Below are 15,298 nucleotides of genomic sequence, written 5' to 3'. Positions count from 1 at the left end.
TGGGCTTTATCCCAGGAATGCAAGGATTCTTCAATATCCGCAAATCAATCAACGTAATACACCACATTAACAAATTGAAAAATAAAAATCATATGATTATCTCAATAGATGCAGAGAAAGCCTTCGACAAAATTCAACATCCATTTATGATAAAAACCCTCCAGAAAGTGGGAATAGAAGGAACATATCTCAACATAATAAAAGCTATATATGACAAACCCACAGCAAACATTATCCTCAATGGTGAAAAGCTGAAAGCATTTCCCCTAAAGTCAAGAACAAGACAAGGGTGCCCACTCTCACCACTACTATTCAACATAGTTCTTAAAGTTTTGGCCACAGCAATCAGAGCAGAAAAAGACATAAAAGGAATACACACTGGAAAAGAAGAAGTAAAACTTTCACTATTCGCTGATGACATGATCCTCTACACAGAAAACCCTAAAGACTCTACCAGAAAACTACTAGAGCGAATCAATGAATCAGTAAAGTTGCAGGATATAAAATCAACACACAGAAATCCCTTGCATTCCTATACACTAATAATGAGAAAATAGAAAGAGAAATTAAGGAAACTATTCCATTCACTGTTGCAACAAAAAGAATAAAATACTTAGAAATGGATCTACCTAAGGAAACAAAAGACTTGTACATAGAAAACTATAAAACACTTGTGAAAGTAATCAAAGAGGACACTAATAGATGGAGAAATATACCGTGTTCGTGGATTGGAAGAATAAATATTGTAAAAATGAGTATACTACCCAAAGTAATTTATACATTCAATGCAATCCCTATCAAGCTACCAATGATATTTTTCACAGAACTAGAATAAATAATCTCACAATTTGTATGGAAATACAAAAAACCTCAAATAGCCAAAGCAATTTTGAGGAAGAAGAATGGAACTGGGGGAATTAACCTGCTGGACTTCAGGCTCTACTACAAAGCCACAGTCATCAAGACAGTGTGGTACTGGCATAAAGACAGAAATATAGATTAATGGAACAAAATAGAAAGCCCAGAGATAAATCCACGCACCTATGGACATCTTATCTTTGACAAAGGAGGCAAGAATATAAAATGGAGAAAAGACAGCCTCTTTAACAAGTAGTGCTGAGAAAATTGGTCAGCCACTTGTAAAAGAATGAAACTAGATCACTTCCTAACACCATACACAAAAATAAACTCAAAATGGTTTAGAGAGCTAAATGTAAGATCAGAAACTATAAAACTCCTAGAGGAGAACATAGGCAAAACACTCTCCGACATAAATCACAGCAGGATCCTCCATGACCCTCCTCCCAGAATATTGGAAATAAAAGCAAAAATAAACAAATGGGACCTAATTAAAATCAAAAGCTTCTGCACAGCAAAGGAAACTATAAGCAAGGTGAAAAGGCAGCCTTCAGAATGGGAGAATTTAATAGCAAATGAAACAACTGACAAATAATTAATCTCCAAAATATACAAGCAGCTCCTGAAGCTCAATTCCAGAAAAATAAACGACCCAATCAAAAAATGGGCCAAAGAACTAAACAGACATTTCTCCAAAGAAGACATAAAGATGGCTAACAAACACATGAAAAAATACTCAGCATCCCTCATAATCAGAGAAATGCAAATCAAAACCACAATGAGATACCATTTCACACCAGTCAGAATGGCTGCTATCCAAAAGTCTGCATGCAATAAATGCTGGAGAGGGTGTGGAGAAAAGGGAACCCTCTTACACTGTTGGTGGGAATGCAAACTAGTACAGCCACTATGGAGAACAGTGTGGAGATTTCTTAAAAAACTGGAAATAGAACTGCCATATGACCCAGCAATCCCACTCCTGGGCATACACACCGAGGAAACCAGAATGGAAAGAGACACATGTATTCCAATGTTCATTGCAGCACTGTTTATAATAGCCAGGACATGGAAGCAACCTAGATGTCCATCTGTGGATGAATGGATAAGAAAGCTTTGGTACATATACACAATGGAGTATTTTTCCGCCATCAAAAAGAATGCATTTGAATCAGTTCTAATGAGGTGGATGAAATTGGAGCCTATTATACAGAGTGAAGTCAGCCTGAAAGTAAAACATCAATACAGCATACTAACGCATATATATGGGCTTCCCTGGTGGTTCAGAGGTTAAAGCCTCTGCCTCCAATGCGGGAGACCCGGGTTCGATCCCTGGGTCGGGAAGATCCCCTGGAGAAGGAAATGGTAACCCACTCCAGTATTCTTGCCTGGAGAATCCCATGGATGGAGAAGCCTGGTAGGCTACAGTCCACGGGGTCACAAAGAGTCGGACACGACTGAGAGACAGAATGGAATGGAACGGAATGGAACGCATTTATATAGAATTTAGAAAGACGATAACGATAACCTTGTATACGAGACAGCAAAAGAGACATAGGTGTATAGAACAGTCTTTGGGACTCTGTGGGAGAGGGTGAAGGTGGGATGATTGGGGAGAATGGCATTGTAGCATGTATATTATCATATGTGAAATGAATCACCAGTCCAGGTTCGACGCATGATACAGGATGCTTGGGGCTGGTGCACGGGATGACCTGGAGGGAGGATATGGGGAAGAGGGAGGTGGGAGGGGGGTTCAAGAGGGGAAACACATGTACACCCGGCGCAGATTCGTGTCAATGTATGGCAAAACCAACCCATATATTAATGTAAAGCAATTTGCCTCCAATAAAAAAAAAAAGAAAAAAATACCAATTGCAATCAGAAAAAAATTAAAATTGATACAAAGTACACTTAAGGTTCAGATGATCCTATCAAAGAAAGAAATGCTTTTATTACACTTAGAGAAGTCACCAGTGGCCTCCTAATTTCTAAACCCAATGGTTCATGCTCCACTTTAGGTAATGTTGGGTTTTCATCACCATCATCAAATGCCTGAATTGTATTTCCCCAGTAATTTCTATCCATTTCTTGGTGAGCATCTAATCCTGTCTTGGCAATATATTCATGTAACCTACTTATTTCTCAGAGAACTTGATTATGTTTTGGCATAGCTTGCATAAAAGGAAAACAACTAGAGTTCCTTAAATGATGAAAATTTAATTTTAAGACTATAGGTAGAAAGGGAAAAAAAGTATAAGGATCCCAACAGAGGCTCATCAGCTCACAGGCAGACGACATTTGACTTTCTGGAAAAGGAAATGAGCTGCACTGGATTATAATTCAATTTTTATATTTCATGCACTCTAATTTTCCCTCTGTAATAGTTACATAAATTTTAAAGAAGAAAAAGGAAAGCAATTTTCCCGTTTCTAAATCAAAGATAAATGCCAGTAGGCCTTGGAATTAATTTCAAAGCCTGGAGTGAATGTCGCCAAGAGGTACTTCTGCATCTGCATCAAGTATCTCATTAGAATTTATTTTTAATTAAGGTGACATCATAGCACTTTGCTTCCTGAAGATTTGGGAAGAATTAGCACCATTCTGTGGTGAGCTCGCTAGAAAGTGTTTCTGATAGATTTGTTTCAATTGAACATTCTTGTGAATAACCCAGAGCTAAGAAGGAAAGGTGCACTCCTGATACTCTAGGGTAGATGTTTCTGGCTGAGGGAAAGTGAGTGAGCAAAAAGTACAGAGAGGCAGGGCTGGGACTTGGGCTGGGGAATCAACAGCCAGAAACCACCTGCTAATGGAAGAGGAGACTGTTCAGGGCCAGTCTCGCCCGTCCTGGCCAGGTGCCCTCAGGCACAAATGCAAGGGCGCGCTCCTCAACCCACACACTTTTCAGAGTGGCTGGTTAGCTGCATTGTCTCCTTCCATCGCCAGAGCTGCCGACGTGGCCCCTGATGACACTTAATGATGTAACCCCGTCACCTGACAGGGTCCTGGCACACAATAGATGGGCAACATTTGATTAGTAAACTGAATGGTTAAACAGCTTTCAGGCCTGACCCCAAGTTGCTCCAAGCTCCAGAGCTCACCGACTTCTTCTGCCCTGACAATCTTTCTGAAGGAGGAAACAGACAGAACAGGCTCCATCTTGAAAGCAGGACTCCATCTTGGGCTGGACTGTGGACTTTGAGCTATATGCCCAGTATCTATGGAAACGACATACCAACTGGAAAACCAGACCCCTCTGGATGGAAGAGCCCCAGAGCTCATTCCTAGACTCTCCATCACCTAAAAGAATACCCTAATTATCTGTGTAACCAAACAGAATCATAAATTCTATTATGCTTATTGGGGTATGACCACAGGCCTATTGATAATTGTCCACTGTTGACTACCTAGGCTTAAGGCATACGAATCACAGGTTAACTTTGATTGCATCTTTCTTTTCCTTTGTTCAGACTAGTTTCAGAGAATTTGGAGGGGTGGGTTTGAGCACGTACACTTAGGGTATATAAGGTTTTCACAGAAACTGGTCAGGGTCCTTGCTAAGAGGAGACTCTGCCTTGGGCCTACCAAGGGACTATCTGCATTGTCCTTCTGAGTGAGTTTGTATCCCGGAACGCGTGGCTACAACATTTCCATTAAGAGTTTCATCTCCTCTGCCAAGGTGAAAGGAATTGTTCAGTCGCTCAGTCGTATCCAACTCTTTGAGACCCCATGGACCGTGGCCCCCCAGGCTACTCTGTCCATGGGATGCTCCAGGCAGGAATACTGGAGTGGGTTGCCATTCCCTTCTCCTGGGGATCTTCCCAACCCAGGGATGGAACCTGCATCTCCTGCATTGACAGGCGGGTTCTTTACCACTGAGCCACCAGGGAAGCCCTTAAGGAGAAAGGAGTGATCCATTAACTCCAGCTAATATTCTAGCTCATTTGTTACTCCTTTCAGATACCATACAAGGGCTTCCCTTGTAGCTCAGTGGGTAAAGAATCTGCCTGCAGTGCAGGAAACCCGGGTTCAATTCCTGGGTTGGGAAGATCCCCTGGAGAAGGAAATGGAAACCCACTCCAGTATCCTTTCCTGGAAAATCTCATGGACTGAGGACGGAGGAGCCTGGTGGGCTGCAGTCCATTGGGTCACAAAGAGTCGGGCACGACTGAGTGACTAACACTTACTCAGATACCATAAAGTCTACATTCAGTTCAGGCCTCCAGGCACATTTGCAGGTCAGTGGAAGAAATATTTTGGACCTGGAGGGCCTGTTTCTAACTCTCAGAAGACCCCGGAAGTAGGGTTCTTGGGGAGCAGCAGCAGTGAAAGATTTGCCTTGGCAGAGGGTCAGCAATGCCTTGCCTCAGTTACTGCTGATGCGAATGCAGAACATTGCCTAGAGGAGGACAGTGTTTACAGTGATCCTGGGTGCTAAAATTAATAGCTGTTGGAGGGTGGGAAGACTGTTGTGGTGTACACACTGTGGAGAGAACTCACCGGAGGGGTCCTCTGCTTTGCAGCTTCTCTCCTTTTAATAGACAGACATCTTTTAACGTTGCATCCCAATACTTTGTGGATTCAGGCTATCAAGTATAATAGCTCATAGAGGAAAGCAAACCACTGATTCTATAAGAAATTTAGAAAATTCACTGGACAGCTAATAATTCTAGTTAATTATTCTTTCTAATGTGGTGGATGTGGTTAAACCAGGGCAGAATGCTATCCCATTTCTTGTGTGTGTTCATGTGTAGCTAAACAGCCAGAAGCTGTCTTAGAAAACGGAATCAGGAGTGTAAGACACGTGGTAAGTTCTGTTTGTGCTGCAGCCAAAAGGCTTATTGTTGTGATGTGAGTACATTACACAGAGAACAGAGCAACTTTGCAGAAATGACACTTTCTGCCTCCTTGAGGACCATATATATTTTTCTTTTTTTAAAAATTTTTATTTTTTAATACAGCTTTAAAGGTTACAAAATATTTAGTTATTATAAAATATTATCTATATTCCCCTATTGTACAGTATATCCTTATAGCTTATCTTACATGCAGTAGTTTGTACTTCGTGCTCCCCAATACCTGTATTGCTTTTTGATGATGAAACAGATGGCACAAGGAGGCATATCTTTCACCTTTTAACTGAGAGGTACAAATTCACCCAAATGGATTAACATTTTCATCTGTCATCTGTTGGTAACAGAATCAAAGGAAGTTAATCCAAAGTTGCTAACAAAAACAGGCTACCTTCACATTTTCCTACTAATAATGAGAATTAGCACCTTTTCTCACTTTTATGGCAGTTTGTATTTGAACTGCACAGTTGACCCTCAGTATCCATGTGGGATTGGTTTCAGGAAACCCACAGATACCAAAGTCCATGGATGTTCAAACAGTTAGTGGTGTAGTATTTGCATGTAACGTACAAACATCCTTCTGTATACTTTAAATCATCTCTAGATGACTTACAATACCTAATTAATGTAAATGCTATGTAAGTTATCACCAGTATGTGGCAAATTCAAAAAATTTTTTTGAACTTTCTAGAACTAAAAAAAAATAAAAAATCCCAGTCTACAGTTGATTGAATCTACAGATGCAGAACCTGCAGCTAGGGAGGGCTAACTGTATTTGCTATTCTAAGTGTCATGCATGGGCTGGAGAATGCAAATTTAACAGCGAAGAGTGACCTGACACAGAAAAAAGGAAAGGGATGATAGCTGCAGTTTGTTAAGATACTGTTTTATATTCTCCCAGAAAAACTTAGTACTAGACAGAAGACAAATTTAAGCAATGATCTTTCTTGCTAAAGATCATTGTGGAACTCACTTTTTAATACCCTATAGATTTCCCATAAGACAACAGGGATATTATTATTACATCTGTCATGTCTTATGACTATAACAGGAAAGAACAATTATTTGCAAATATAAATATCCTATGTATACTTGTGATTTTAAGATTATTTATTAGTTTAGGAAAGACTAAATGCCTTTGGAGGAAAATAATTAAACATTCAAATCATTTTAAAAACAGGGAAGAAAATAATTAAAGCTGGAAAAATTAGTGAAAAATTGAAAGTAGTAAAATACATGGAACCAAAAGCTGATTATTTTTAATTTTATTAAAATAAAATTTCTAGAAAACTTAATAAAAAAAATAGCAAAACATGAACACAGAGCAAACTGAATTAAAAATGAGAAAGAGAACATAACCACCCCAGAGATGAAGAATTAATTAGAAGACATTCTGTGGCTGAATCAGCCATGCCCTGGGCAAGACTGTAAGCCCACATCCAAGAAAGAGGATAATAGCACAAACTCATCTATTAGATCTGTGGTGCTGTAGCTGAGGAGTAGTTATCCTCTGATGTTTTATGATTTCTAAAATCACTTTTGAGTGTGTCATTTTATATTAAAAAAAAAACAAAAACAAGCAACCCTGGGAGATAAGTATTATTATCATCATGCCACTTTACAGTCATGGAAACTCAGGACGAGAGAGAGGACATAAACTCCTGAAGGACACTTGTTGACTGGTGAGCAGTAGAGACAGAATCTAAGTCCACGCTCCTGGTTCTGTCTGAACACCCCACAGTCCTCCTGCCTGGCTTCTCTGCTGCTTGGAGAACACACCGGTGATCTCAGTCACAAGGACTTGCTCATTAAAGGATGAAGGATGTCAGTAGCCTATAACCTAAGCAGACTCTTTGGACCTGCAGGAAGAGAAGTCATTTCTGCAGAGACACTGTTGGACATGGTTTGCAGCGGCAAGCTCTTCCGGATGGGTAGTTCCTCAGAAAGGTACTAATCAAGCTGATTGGTAAGAGGCCATGAGAAAATAGGCCCAGGAATTTTAAGGAAATTCTTAGAGTCATAGCGGTGATTTGATGCTGCCTGGTCGTGCTGTGTGCTCAGTTGAGTCCCACTCTTTGTGACCCCATGAACTGTAGCCCACCAGGCTCCTCTGTCCATGAAATTATCCAGGAAAGAATACTAGAGTGGGTTGCCATGCTCTCCTCCAGGGGATCTTCCTGACCCAGGGGATGAATCCGTGTCTGTTTCATGTCCTGCATTGCCAGGCTTGTTTTTCTACCACCTGCATCACCTAAGTGTTAGCATTTCAGGTTCTTACCAGGTGGTGTAGAGCTTAAGAAATGAATTAGCGTGTATTGTGGTGACCACGAGACCTCTAAGTGGATGATTTTTAAAATCATTTGTTGGTCTTGAATGGTGAAACAACAGCTATTTTAAAGTCTTGGGCCTCAGGAACAAAGGAGAACCTTATCACTCAATGCCTTGGGAGAATGCATAGTCAAGGGGAAGAACTGTGTACCATTTCCACCGCAGCTATGAGCAGAGAACATAGGAAGTTTTATCACTGACAAGTTAGGGAAACAGGATCCCTTCAAGGGAAGTCCGGGTGTGGAAGTGCTGGCAGAGCTGGGGGAGAGCGGGGCTCATTCATCTGGGTCCAAGGCCAGTCCACGGAAGCTGAAGTAGGAGGTTGTGTCTCTGTTTCTTGCTGGGGGAAAGATGGCAGGAAACAAGTGAGAAAGCGTTAGAGAGATTCCGGGGCGCGTGTCCCCTGTGTCAGTGGGTCAGCGTGGTAACTCAAAACGCCGAGTGTGGTGGATTCCAGTGGCGGCGAGGGCTGCTCCTGTTTAAATGGAGGTTTTCCTTTAATGGAATTCTCAGTTCACTTCAGTTCAGTCACTCAGTCATGTCTGACTCTTTGAGACCCCATGGACTGCAGCACACCAGGCCTCCTGTCCATCACCAACTCCTGGAGTCCACCCAAACCCATGTCCATCGAGTCGGTGATGCCTTCCAACCACCTCATCCTCTGTCGTCCCTTTCTCCTCCTGCCCTCAATCTTGCCCAGCATCAGGGTCTTTTCAAATGAGTCAGCTTCGCATCAGGTGTCCAAAGTATTGGAGTTGTAGCTTCAAAATCAGTCCTTCCAATGAACACCCAGGACTGATCTCCTTTAGGATGGACTGGTTGGATCTCCGTGCAGTCCAAGGGACTCTCAAGAGTCTTCTCCAACACCACAGTTCAAAAGCATCAATTCTTCAGCACTCAGCTTTCTTTATAGTCCAACTCTCACATCCATACATGACCACTGGAAAAACCATAGCCTTGACTAGACAGACCTTTGTTGACAAAGTAATGTCTCTGCTTTTTAATATGCTGTCTAGGTTGGTCATAACTTTCCTTCCAAGGAATAAGCGTCTTTTAATATCATGGCTACAATCAGCATCTGCAGTGATTTTGAAGCCCCCCAAAATAAAGTCTGACACTATTTCCACTGTTTCCCCATCTATTTCCCATGAAGTGATGGGACTGGATGTCATGATCTTAGTTTTCTGAATATTGAGTTTTAAGCCAACTTTTTCACTCTTCTCTTTCACTTTCATCAAGAGGCTCTTTAGTTCTTCTTCACTTTCTGCCATAAGGGTGGTGTCATCAGCATATCTGAGTTTATGGATATTTCTCCCAGCAATCTTGATTCCAGCTTGTGCTTCTTCCAGCCCAGCGTTCCTCATGATGTACTATGCATATAAGTTATATAAGCAGGGTGACAATATACAGCCTTGACGAACTCCTTTTCCTATTTGGAACCAGTCTGTTGTTCCATGTCCAGTTCTAACTGTTGCTTCCTGACTTGCATACAGGTTTCTCAAGAGGCAGGTCAGGTGGTCTGGTATTCCCATCTCTTTCAGAATTTTCCAGTTTATTGTGATCCACACAGTCAAAGGCTCTGGCCCAAGAAAAAGAAATTCAAAAAAGCAAAATGGCTATCTGAGGAGGCCTTACAAATAGCTGTGAAAAGAAGGGAAGCAAAAAGCAAAGGAGAAGAGAAAAGGTATATCCATTTGAATGCAGAGTTCCAAAGAATAGCAAGGAGAAATAAGAAAGCCTTCCTCAGTGATCAATGCAAAGAAACAGAGGAAAAGAATAGAATGGGAAAGACTAGAGAGCTCTTCCAGACAATTAGAGATACCAAGGGAACATTTCATGCAAAGATGGGCTCAATAAAGGACAGAAATGGTAGGGACCTAACAGAAGCAGAAGATATTAAGAAGAGGTGGCAAGAATACACAGGAGAACTGTACAAAAAAGATCTTCACGACCAGATAATCACGGTGGTGTGATCACTCACTAGAGCCAGACATCTTGGAATGTGAGGTCAGGTGGCCTTAGGAAGCATCACTATGAACAAAGCTAGTGGAGGTGATGGAATTCCACTTGAGCTATTTCAAATCCTAGAAGATGATGCTGTGAAAGTGCTGCACTCAATATGCCAGCAAATTTGGAAAACTCAGCAGTGGCCACAGGACTGGAAAAGGTCAATTTTCATTCCAATCCCAAAGAAAGGCAATGCCAAAGAATGCTCAAACTGTCGCACAATTGCACTCATCTCACATGCTAGTAAAGTAATGCTTAAAATTCTGCAAGCCAGGCTTCAGCAATACGTGAACCGTGAATTTCCAGATGTTCAAGCTGGTTTTAGAAAAGGCAGAGGCACCAGAGATCAAATTGCCAACATCTGCTGGATCATCAAAAAGCAAGAGAGTTCCAGAAAAACATCTATTTCTGCTTCATTGACTATGCCGAAGCCTTTGACTGTGTGGAATTCTCAGGATGGTTATATATGGGAGGGAAATTCTATGACTCTGTCAAAAACCTTTCTCAGTATAGCTACAAGTGCTGAGCAAATGACCAAGTTCAGCCGGTCCAAACCATTCAGGAAGCAAATAGCTCTAAACTCCACAGGTCAAGGAGAAACCTTTATTTCAGGTCAGCTGAGATGTTAGTGGGAAGAGTGAATGTGTTGTAACCTCTCCAGAATTGAGCTGTGAGCAGAAGGCTGGTGGGACCAGAATGAGGGCAGACGTCATCCTGTAAGGGAGACAACCAAAATACTTTCCATTTTCCTCCTAATTTGGTGCCCCACAGTGAGTGGTAAGCTTGCTGGCGTCCATACAGCTAATTCCTCTCAGGGGCCTGCTGTGTCCATATAACTTACTTCAACTGTCAGTAATAAAAGCTTGTTTCTTTGGGGGAGTGAGTGGTGAACAAGATATATAAGTGTACCTTCTTAGTTTAGCTTTCCAACTTTCCAAGAACCCCACCGATCCAGTTCCTTCTGAGCCTTTCATTTGTTTAAAGAATCCATTTCTTACTTGGGCAAGACAGCTAAACCATTTCCCGAGGCTGGTTTCTACTCTTGACCACCCTTCCCTTGGATGTTCAGTTCTGCCTATGAATTCAGAAGTTTTTAAAAAATCTTAAGACAAATGATACTGAAAGTAAATAGATATATAGGCCAGTAATCGGAGTGGTTTAGTTAACATTTTCTGTAACACATAAACCTTAAAAATTGACTCAGGTATAAACAGGATAGACCACTGGCTATGATGAGATTTAAGAGTTATGAAAGAAAGTACAACCAGAGGTCATGGGCTGAAAGGTTTTCATGGTCCAGCTCTTTTAAGCTTTCAAAAAACAGGTGATTGCCTTTAACTAGTAACAGTATAGAGAAAAAGATGATTTTATGAAAGCAAGATAATCTTTATTTTGATGAAAGGTATAGGCCAATCTCATTTGTTAAAATGCATAAATAAAATTTCAAGTAAATGACTAGAAAATAAAATTAGAGAGTACTATGTGTTAGAATAATAATCTGCCATAATTGAGAAGATTTTATTTATTTTTTATTTTATTGGAGGCAAATTACCTTACATTAATATATTGGTTGGTTTTGCCATACATTGACACGAATCCACCCCGGGTGTACATGTGTTCCCTCTCTTGAACCCCCCTCCCACCTCTCTCTTCCCCATATCCTCCCTCCAGGTCATCCCCGTGCACCAGCCCCAAGCATCCTATATCATGCGTCAAACCTGGACTGGTGATTCATTTCACATATGATAATATACATGCTACAATGCCATTCTCCCAAATCATCCCACCTTCACCCTCTCCCACAGAGTCCCAAAGACTGTTCTATACACCTATGTATCTTTTGCAGTCTCATATACAGGGTTAAGGTTACCATCTTTCTGAATTCCATATATATGCATTAGTATACTGTATTGATGTTTTTCTTTCTGGCTTACTTCACTCTGTATAATAGGCTCCAATTTCATCCACCTCATTAGAACTGATTCAAATGCATTCTTTTTGATGGCGGAAAAATACTCCATTGTGTATATGTACCAAAGCTTTCTTATCCATTCATCCACAGATGGACATCTAGGTTGCTTCCATGTCCTGGCTATTATAAACAGTGCTGCAATGAACATTGGAGTACATGTGTCTCTTTCAATTCTGGTTTCCTTGGTGTGTATGCCCAGGAGTGCGATTGCTGGATCATATGGCAGTTCTGTTTCCAGCTTTTTGAGGAATCTCCACACTGTTCTCCATAGTGGCTGTACTAGTTTGCATTCCCACCAACAGTGTAAGAGGGTTCCCTTTTCTCCACACCCTCTCCAACATTTATTGCATGTAGACTTTTGGATAGCAGTCATTCTGACTGGTAAAAGAATGAAACTAGAACACTTCCTAACACCATACACCAAAATAAACTCAAAATGGATTAGAGAGCTAAATGTAAGGCCAGATTCTATAAAACACGTAGAGGAGAACGTAGGCAAAACACTCTCCAACATAAATCACAACAGGATCCTCCAAGACCCACCTCCCAGAATATTGGAAATAAAAGCAAAAATAAACAAATGGGACCTAATTAAAAATCAAAAGCTTCTGCACAGCAAAGGAAACTATAAGCAAGGTGAAAAGACAACCTTCAGAATGGGAGAAAATATAGCAAATGAAGCAACTGATAAAGGATTAATCTCCAAAATATACAAGCAGCTCCTGAAGCTCAATTCCAGAAAACTAAGTGACCCAATCAAAAAATGGGCCAAGGAACTAAACAGACATTTCTCCAAAGAAGACATAAAGATGGCTAACAAACACATGAAAAAATTCTCAACATCCCTCTAATCAGAGAAATGCAAATCAAAACCACAATGAGATACCATTTCACACCAGTCAGAATGGCTGCTATCCAAGAGAAGATTTTATTTAGAAAAGAAAGGATCAATACTAGGCAAGCTAATGAAATAAAACATCATTTGATTGATAAACTATGAGACAAAAATGAACCACCTCAATAGATATTGAAAAGACATTCAGTGTAGTTGTTACCATTACTGATTTAAATTGTTGTTGTTCAGTCACTAAGTCATGTCCGACTCTTCATAATCCCATGGACTGCAGCAGTTCAGGCTTCCCTGTTGTGTACTGTCTCCCGGAGTTTGCTCAGATTCATGTCCATTGAGTTGATGATGCCATCCAACTATCTCATCCTCTGCCACCCTCTTCTTCTTTTGTCTTCAAATCTTTCCCACATCAGGGTCTTTTCCAATGAGTTTTTGAAAGCATGTTAGCAGCCTGTTGCTGGATAACAAATTACCCCAAATTAGCAAATGGCAACCCACTCCAGTGTTCTTGCCTGGAGAATCCCAGGGACGGGGGACCCTGGTGGGCTTCTGTCTATGGGGTCACACAGAGTCGGACACGACCGAAGTGACGCAGCAGCAGCAGTTTAAATCATTAAGCATTTATTATTTCACAAGGTTTTTGTGGGTGAAGAATTAAAGAGCAGCTGAATTGCATGATTCTGGTTCAAGGGCTTTTGTGAGGTTGCACCCATGACCCCGGCCAGGACTGCGGTCCTCTGAAGGCTAGTGTGAGCCAGAGTCCCTGCCTCTAAGGTGACCACACACAGGCCAGCGAGTTAGTGCTGGTGGGATGGGAGACCTCCACTCCTGACCACTGTAGCGCTACCTGAGAGCCCTCACCTCATGGCAACGGATTTCCTCTGAGTGAGTGATCAGGAGGAAAATCACCAGGCAAAAGTCTCACTGTTTTCTATGAACTAGCCCAGAAGTCAACAAAACATCATGTCTGTAATATCCCTATTGGTTGCACGGATCAGCCTTAGTCAGTGTGGGAGGAGACTGACTGTACAGAGATGTGACTACCTGAGGCCAAGAGTCTTTAGAGACTGGCTATCCCAATAGTTTTTCATAAGATAATATAAATTATATCTATTTTAAGCCATTGACACCATCTAAGTTAAAGTGGAAATCCTAGAGAAAGCTGCAGTAAAGCTTAGAATAAAACCAAGATTCCTGGTATAATCTTATTATTCAACATGTCATATAGAAGTTTCCCCTAAGGCAACACACAAAGTTCAGTTCAGTCGCTCAGTCGTGTCCGACTCTCCGCGACCCCATGAATCACAGCACGCCAGGCCTCCCTGTTCATCACCAACTCCCGGAGTTCACTCAAACTCATGTCCACAGAGTCGGTGATGCCATCCAGCCATCTCATTCTCGGTCGTCCCCTTCTCCTCCCGCCCCCAACCTTTCCCAGCATCAGAGTCTTTTCTAGAGAGTCAACTCGTCGCATGAGGTGACCAAAGTATTGCAGTTTCAGCTTTAGCATCAGTCCTTCCAATGAACACCCAGGATCGATCTCCCTTAGAATGGACTGGTTGGATCTCCTTGCGGTACAAGGGACTCTCAAGAGTCTTCTCCAACACCACAGTTCAAAAGCATCAATTCTTCAACAATCAGCTTTCTTCACAGTCCAACTCTCACATCCATACATGACCACGGGAAAAACCATAGCCTTGACTAGACGGACCTTTGTTGGCAAAGTAATGTCTCTGCTTTTTAATATATTATCAAGGTTGGTCATAACTTTCCTTCCAAGGAGTAAGCGTCTTTTAATTTCATGGCTGCAATCAGCATCTGCAGTGATTTTGGAGCCCCAAAAAATAAAGTCTGACACTGTGTCCACTTTTTTTCCATCTATTTCCCATGAAGTGATGGGACCAGATGCCATGATCTTAGTTTTCTGAATGTTGAGCTTCAAGCCAACCTTTTCACTCTCCTCTTTCACTTTCATCAAGAGGCTTTTGAGTTCCTCTTCACTTTCAACCAACAAGTAAATTTATTGAAAGAGAACCTTTTCAAGTATTGGTAAACCATATGAAAATATAAACAGAAAACTCACTTATGCCAACAATAACCAGTTAGAAGATGCCTTTCACCAATAGCACCAAAAGTCAGCAGGCAGCCAGCAGTCTCCTGAACGGTAAGCACACTACATTCTCCTGAGAGCACTGAGCAACCACTCTCTGCAGAGGAGCACTATCTTCTCTGATGGGTGGATGTGATGATGAAAACATTAATTGCTTCCAAAACAACTTAAAAACTTTAATAGGCATCCTGACAGGGTATTTAAAATTGTTTTAATGCTCAGTTAGCAAACAGGGAAAATAGCTAGATTTTGAAAAGGAAGAGGAAGGCTAGGGAATTTAGCTGGCCAGATACTAAAATACATCTTAGAAATTGAGCTTAATA

Source organism: Moschus berezovskii, chromosome 13 (assembly GCF_049115385.1).
Source record: "Moschus berezovskii isolate FMDL1 chromosome 13, NW_MosBer_1.0, whole genome shotgun sequence".
Taxonomy (NCBI): Eukaryota; Metazoa; Chordata; class Mammalia; order Artiodactyla; family Moschidae; genus Moschus; species Moschus berezovskii.
The sequence above is the reverse complement of the archived record's forward strand: the minus strand, read 5'-3'. Positions refer to the sequence as shown.